A 7745-nucleotide genomic window follows, 5' to 3' on the forward strand; every position below is an offset into this window, starting at 1 on the left:
GGTGGGGGGGGGCAGGAAGGCTGGTGACTGGTAGTGACAAATGTTCAGTTATAGGAAGGAGAAACAGTTCTGGATATAGCCAGATTTTGCTGCCCAGCTAGGTCTATTCTGGGTTTTGTTGGGTCTTCCTGACCTCTGAGTGACAGAGGATTTACACTATAAAATTGTTTCCATGAGTCAAACAGTCTTATGGAAAGCTCTTACACAAAAATCAAAGCTCTCCTCAACCTCTGCTAGAAAGTGAATCATATCTGGTCATAATTGTGCACACCTATAATCCCAGCCACTCTCCAGCCTCCACCTCTGCCAGAAAATGAGCCATAGCTGAGTATTATGGTACACAAATGTAATCCCAGTCCCTTGGGAAGCAGGCAGATTGTAAATTCAAGGCCAGCTTTGACAATTTAGTGAGATCCTGGCTCAAAATAAAAAGGGCTGTGGGTATAGCTCAGTAGTAGAGTGCTTGTCTAGCATGCATGAGGCCCTAAGTTCAATCTCCAGTACTGCAAAAAAAGAAAAAGAAAAAGAAAAAAAAAAAAAAACACCACAGTGGAAACAGTGATAGGTTTAAAGGCAAAAGACCCTGCCCTAGAAGATATCCACAAATAGTGTTGCCAAACATTTTATGGATTTCATGGTAGTGATTAATTAAATGTGATGCTACTAAATAGAGACAATACTAACTCCATTAAATATCACACTAATTGTTTTTATAGCATTAGTAGTATTGTTTTATTTGTTACTATTGGACCATAGTACCCACATCTGGTTTTTCTCAAGGGAACCATATTTGCTTTTGGTTGACGGATAATTTAATCTATTTGGTACTATCAAGAATAATGTTAAACAAATATCCTTGGCTGTATTGTAGATGGGCTGCCTGCATGGTGGTAAAATAAGATTTTCCTTCTTGCCTAAATCCTTTGGAAGATTTTTACTGGTAAATAAACTCTTTAGGGAAGGCTATTCTCATTGTTGGAACTTGGCACACAGCTCAAGACTACTTGTTGGAGGGCTATTACAGATTGGACCCTGGTGTTGGGAGTGAGGCTAAGAAAGAGGGCTTGAAGCTCACACAGAAACAAGCTCTCATTCAAGTGAAGATGCTCTCCTGCACTGCTTGATCAGAACTAAGGAGGGAAGAATGAAAATCCTTCTCACAAAGAAACTTGCAGCTTGAAGGAACCCATGTACCCAGGTCAGTAGACCTGGATGGAGTTCATCTGCTCAAACCCAGAAAACTTTTAAGCTTCCTTAACAGGCCTTATGGCTTAAGAGTGAGAAAATAATGTTGCACTGAGTGCAGTGGTATATGCCTGTAATCCCTGTAACTTGGGAAGCTGAGACAGGAGGATCACAAGTTCAAGGCCAGCCTCAGCAACTTAATGAAACCTTGTCTCAAAAAAATAAAATTTAAAAAGGGCTGTGGATATAGCTCAGAGGCAGAATGCTCCTGGGTTCAATCCCCAGTACCAAAAAGAAAAAAAGAACATTGCTGCGCTCTCTGGAAACCATTAGAAATTACAGTGAACTCCAGACCTCACCAGAACATGAGATTCAGCAGCCTGGCCAAGCTATGTACTCCTTATTTTTATCCTCACACTCAGGACAACACTGTGAGGAAGCATGTTGGAATTCCAGAAGCTTTCTGTTAACAACTGGCCACACAACCAAGTCTCTGCATGCACTGCTCCTCACAGGAGCTAGCAATTTGCATTTATTTTGGACTAAGGTGTCAGCTTAGTGTCTTAATTATTTTTGGAGATAGACAAGTTACTATACATCGTATATTTTGAGGCTGCATTATTGATATCTTGTGCAGTGGCCACTACATAATTATATACCCATGTGTTAGGTACTGATTACATCATTTGCATCATATTCAGTACGCAGATTTATAGATGTGAATGTTCTGTGACCAGAGTCAGGGAGGACACAGATGAAATCAGCTCCTGGTGGAGTTCAAATCCTGAACACTCTGTTCACCTGATCTACTGCATCTAGATTGAGTGTATTTTAACAAAGAACATTAAATGATTTTATGTAAAAAGAATGGCTTTTTTTTCCCCTTTATTATTTTACCCTCTGCCCATGGTATCCTTGGGCACTGCACATGTTGACTTCCTTAGGGTATTTCAGGCTACAGAAGCTGTTATCCTCTGCTTTAATCTTACATCATCCATGGGTGGAATTATTTGTGTTTACAACAGTAGATCGTATCTATGGCATCATGGAGTCCATATTTTCTATCAGATAACAGCAGATGCAGCATATCATAGTCAATCTACAGATGAAGACAAGATTGAGCATCAGAAAAATCAGGTGTAGTCCAGGTTCCTTGTTGGCTTCTTCCCAGTGCCCCATGATTAGGAAAGTCAATTTAAAAATACAATGCATGGGGGGCTGGGGATGTGGCTCAAGCAGTAGCACGCTCGCCTGGCATGCGTGCGGCCCGGGTTCGATTCTCAGCACCACATACAAACAAAGATGTTGTGTCCGCCGAAAACTAAAAAATAAATATTAAAAAATTCTCTCTCTCCATCTCTCACTCTCTCTTTAAAAAAAAAAAAAATACAATGCATGGTATTTACATAAGCCCAGATTGTCATGATATCTTTCAGTTTAAAAAAATGGACATGAGATTCAATTCAGCAAAGTTTGAGAAATTGCTATGTGACATATGGTCTTCATTTTTGGGATGGGGTCAGGGAACAAGTGAGACCTAGGTCCAAAACTCTTGAAGTGAACATTTAGCAGGAAAGCCAGACTTTAGACAATGCTCCTCAGTGGGATGAATGTCAAAGGGAAGACCTAAGGGAGCAAGGAATCCATATCAGGGACTTAACCCAATCTGAAGGATCAGTGAATGCAACTCCTCAGAGAGACACAGAGTTTCAACTCAGAGATTGGAACAAAATCATTCTTCTTCCTACAGAGATGAATTTTTTTAAATGTAGGAGCATGGAAGCCACACCTAGGGCTTCCATTCCCATGAACAGCATCACTCTCTATCCAAGTACAAAAGTCAGAATCCCAGGAGGGATTCTGTGTGGTCACTGAATTTGGTGTTCCCCAATAGACCACATATCTTCATGCCCTTGTGTAGTCCCCATTCTAAATCTGACTTGTTTGTTGATCTTCAACGGATAGAATGTGACAAAACTGGCAGTTTCCATTTTTGCACTTTGGGGGATGCCAGTCACCATATGAATCCAACTACCCTGAGACTGCTATTCAACCACATAGAAAAGCCATGCAGAAGAGACCCAAGGAACAGCTGACAGCAAAAATCTGAGATCCCAGTTGGGTGAGATGACACATGCCTATAATCCCAACTGAGGCAGGAAGTTCCTAAGCTCAAGGCCAACCTCAGCAATTTAGCAAGACCCTGTCTCAAAAAATAAAAAGGGCTGGCAGTGTAGCTCATGGTAAAGTGCCCATGGGTTCAATCAGCTGTGCCAGAAAATGAAACATTTCAAGTAGCTTTCCTTTGTCTCTGGGATGAAAATTGTCAGTCTTCAGAATAGCCCGCCACGGTTTGGCAAAGCTCTGCCAAATTCCTGGCTTCTACTCACTGTCCTAGAGATTTTTTTAGTTTTCTAACATAATAATCTTTTACTTTCTACCCTCTGCCAACACCTTTTGCCTCAGAGATTTTGTGTATACTGTTCTCTCTTTCTAGAATCCTTTTCTACTCACCTGTCCCTACCTCCTTTGCTAAGTACCTCCTGGTTATCTTTGTAGATTTAAGCAAGAAAATCACTTCCTTACAGATGCTTTTCCTTCCACAGACAGGGCTAAATCTCCCTTGAAATTCCTCTCATTCCTTTCTTTCTTAGCACTTATCTTAGGTATAATATTCATTTGAACAACGGCATGATTTGGAATTTGTGTGTTTTACTTAAGTATTTTCTGACTCGCCCACTAGACTGAGCTAGGTGAGCGCGCTACCATTTAAGACACATCCCCAGCCCCAGCAAAATTATTTTTAAGTGATTTACAAAAAATTGGGAGTAGTTTGTTATAAAACAATAGATAACCTGAATATCAATTAGGATGACAAACCTTTCCTGGGGCAGGATCACAGGCTATTTGTGATGTCATGTTATCCTGAGTCTCACTGAGCCTTGGTTGGCCAAAAATCTGAGTGCTTTTGACTTATAAAGTAGGAGTCTGTGGTGGTCCCCAACCAGGGTGACCACCCCTCATGTCCATGCTGGAACACAGATGTAGACTTGGATCCAAGGTTCTCTCTTCTCATAACCTCCCATCCTGGGGAACTGGCTGCTAGAGTCTACTGCTCTCCAGGGTTTTGTCCCAAATACATGAAGAACAGCCTCTTCCAGCTGGTAGAGGTGAACATGGACAAGAGAAAACAAGCTGTACCTCATAAAAGATTCTAGGGAGGGAACACAGTTCATGGGGACGATTCAGGGATCACTGTCCCAGAGGAATGTGCAGCTTTGTCCAGGGTGATCTGGGTGAACAAAATTCTGAGAAGGCTTAATGCTGACACACAAAACCTACACAGTACCTTCTAGGCCCAAATTGTCCAATACAGTAGCCACTAGCCATGTATGCTTATTAAAATTTAAATTGTTGGGGCTGGGGATGTGGCTCAAATGGTAGTGCGCTCACCTGGCATGTGTGGGGCACTGGGTTCGATCCTCAGCACCACATACAAATAAAATAAAGATGTTGTGTCCACCGAAAACTAAAAAATAAATATTAAAAAAAAATTTAAATTGTTGGGCTGGTGACATAACTCAGTAGTATGACACTTGTCTAGTATGTACAAGGCACCAAGTTTGATCCCCAGCATGCAAAAATAAAAAGTATAAATTGCCACTAACATATATATATATATATATATATATATATATATATATATATATTTTTTTTTTTTTTTTTTTTTTTTTTAATTTGCAGTACTAGGGATTGAACCCAGGGGTGTTCTACCACTGAGCTACATCCCCAGCCCTTTTTATTTTATGAGACAGGGTCTTTCTATATTGCCGAAGCTCATCTGGAACTTGTAATCCTCCTGCCTCCTAAGCAGCTGGGATTACAGGCAGGTGCCACCATGCCCAGCAAATGTTTTCAGAATTTAGAAAGCACTGGGGCACAGTGGTGCACACCTGTAATAAGAGCAACTCAGGAGGCTAAGACGGGGATCACAAGTTCAAGACTAGCCTCAGCAACTTAGTGAGACCCTCTCTCAAAAAAAAAAAAAAAAAAGGCTGGGAATGTGGCTCAGTGGCAAAAGTGCCCCTGAGTTAAATCCCAGGTCCAAAAAAGGCTATTCCTCAGGCACACAAGACACATGTCAAGTACTAAACAGTCATGTGTAACTAGTAGCTCCCTATGGGACATGCAGATGTAGAACATTTCCATCACTGATATTCTATTGAACTATGCTGTTTTAGGACATTTAACAGAAGTCAACAGAGATGGCCTTGACCCCAAGGAATGAGAATGGGTGCAAGAAATAAGGAAAAACAAAACAAGAGCTACCGCCATGAAACCCATACAATGGCAAAGTTTGTCAGCCCACCCCATCCATCACAAGAGGCCCTTGCAGAGCTCCAGGGAACAGAGTGGCTTACCTGAACTTTACACTTCACTTAGTGGACACTGTTCCGTTTTTTCCCAAATTCATTTTTAACATAGTCATTTCCTGCTTGTGGGGTATCAAATTCCATAACTTTATTATCCACTTTGTTCAATAAAAATGCATCCATAAAGCAGGGTGTGGTGGCACATGCATACCTGTATACCCAGTGACTCAGGTGGGAAGCTGAGGAAGGAGGATTGCAAATTCAAGGTCAGCCTTGGCAACTTCATGAGACCCTGTCTCAAAAAATAAAAAGGGGGGCTGGGTTTGTGGCTCAGAGGTTGAGTGCTTGCCTATCACACGTGAGGCACTGGGTTTGATCCTCAGCACCACATTAAAAATAAAATATTGTGTCCACCTACAATTAAAAAATAAAAATAATAAATAATTAAAAAGGACTGGAAGTGTAGCTCAATGATGAAGAATCTCTGGGTTTAATCTCTAATACCAAAAAAAAAAAAAAAAAGGCAACACAGCATCACAATTGAGCGCATGGATTCTGGAATCAACCTCTCATGGCAGAGCCCTGTTTCACAATTTACTAGCTTGTATGACCTTGAAAAATGGAACTCCAACCTCCTTGAACACAATAGTCCTTAGGAGGCCTAAGCCTATGCAATAAAGACAGTTAGAAAAAGAAAATGAGAAGACTTCACTCCGGATGAATCCTCATATCTTGTACTCTGATATCAGGTTCTGTTTCTGCAAACCACATGGCCCCAGGCCCCAGTTCCCAGTTGTAAGAACAGAATCCAGTGATTTGATCTTGAAGCCCTGTAACAGTGAGCTGCATCCCCAGCCTGATATCAGGCTCCAGGCTCTAGACAGCCACTCCACCACACTAGAGTCCTATGCAACCATGTCCAAGAGTCATTACAGGACTCATTCTCACAGAGCTGCCATTTCATTTATAAAATGGGGAAAGTATAACCTACTTCACAAAATTATGAGTATCACACTGAGGTACAATAAAAAAAGCAAGAAATGGTAAAAAGGAGACACACCGGAAGGACAATAAAATGGTTAGAACTTCTGCATACTTTTCCAGGCCTGTCACTCATTAAACCTGTCCCTTTTCCAGACTTGTTACTACCAAATTCCTGAGAAATTTATAAATCTACCTGTGCACTGTTAAAAACAACAACAACAACAAAACAATAACTAGATTAAGCAAAGAAATAAGATATCTTGAGGAAACTATAATTTAAGGGACTTTTTAAGCATTCTCTATTGATCAGATAATGAAGGCCACATCAACTTGAGATCACTGACTGATATCACTCCTATATACCTTCCCACCCCTCACAAAGTTTCCTTTAAAAGAAGAGCTGGGAACTTCCAAAATAAGACTCTCCCTGGATTTGGCCAGAATATATTCTCTCTCTCTCTCTTTCTCTCTCTGTACTGGGTATTAAACTCAGGGGCACTCGACCACTGAACCAAATCCCCAGCCCTATTTTGTATTTTATTTAGAGACAGGGTCTCACTGAGTTGCTTCGTGCCTCGCTTTTGCTGAGTCTAGCTTTGAACTCACAATCCTCCTGCCTCAGCTTCCCCAGCCACTGTGATTACAGGCATGTGCTATCATGCCCCGCAGCATTCTCTCTTGAATTGTGTGTTCCTTGGTATACCCTCTAAAGGCAGCTTCTCTCTTTTGATGGTCCTCATTCTCTCTTCAATTTATATCTATTTTCCTAAATAAAGCTCTATCTCTGCCTTTGACTGACACATGCTAAATTTTTTTTTCCCATCACATATACCAAGAACCCCACTGTTTCTGAGCTGCATTCCCTCTAAGAACTCCTCAGACTTTTGGGAGAAACCTCTTCTCCAGGGACATCATGAAATAATATTCAGAAAGCATAACAGATGACTGAGGATGTAATTCAGTAGTAGACTGCTGCACTAGCGTGCCTGAAGCCCTGAGTTCGATTCCTAGTACTGGGGCAAGGGGGCGGGGACAATGATGCCAGAAAATAGCGAACACTTAATATATCAACTCTGAGTCTTCCCAAGTCTCATCTTATTGGGGAGGGGGGTGGGGGATAAAAAGAAAAAGAAAAAAAAGCCTTTAGTGGGGATTTGGAAAATATGTGATCACTTTGTTCTTCCCTGCCTCCATTTTCTATTT

This window comes from Callospermophilus lateralis, chromosome 5 (assembly GCF_048772815.1).
Source record: "Callospermophilus lateralis isolate mCalLat2 chromosome 5, mCalLat2.hap1, whole genome shotgun sequence".
Lineage (NCBI taxonomy): Eukaryota > Metazoa > Chordata > Mammalia > Rodentia > Sciuridae > Callospermophilus > Callospermophilus lateralis.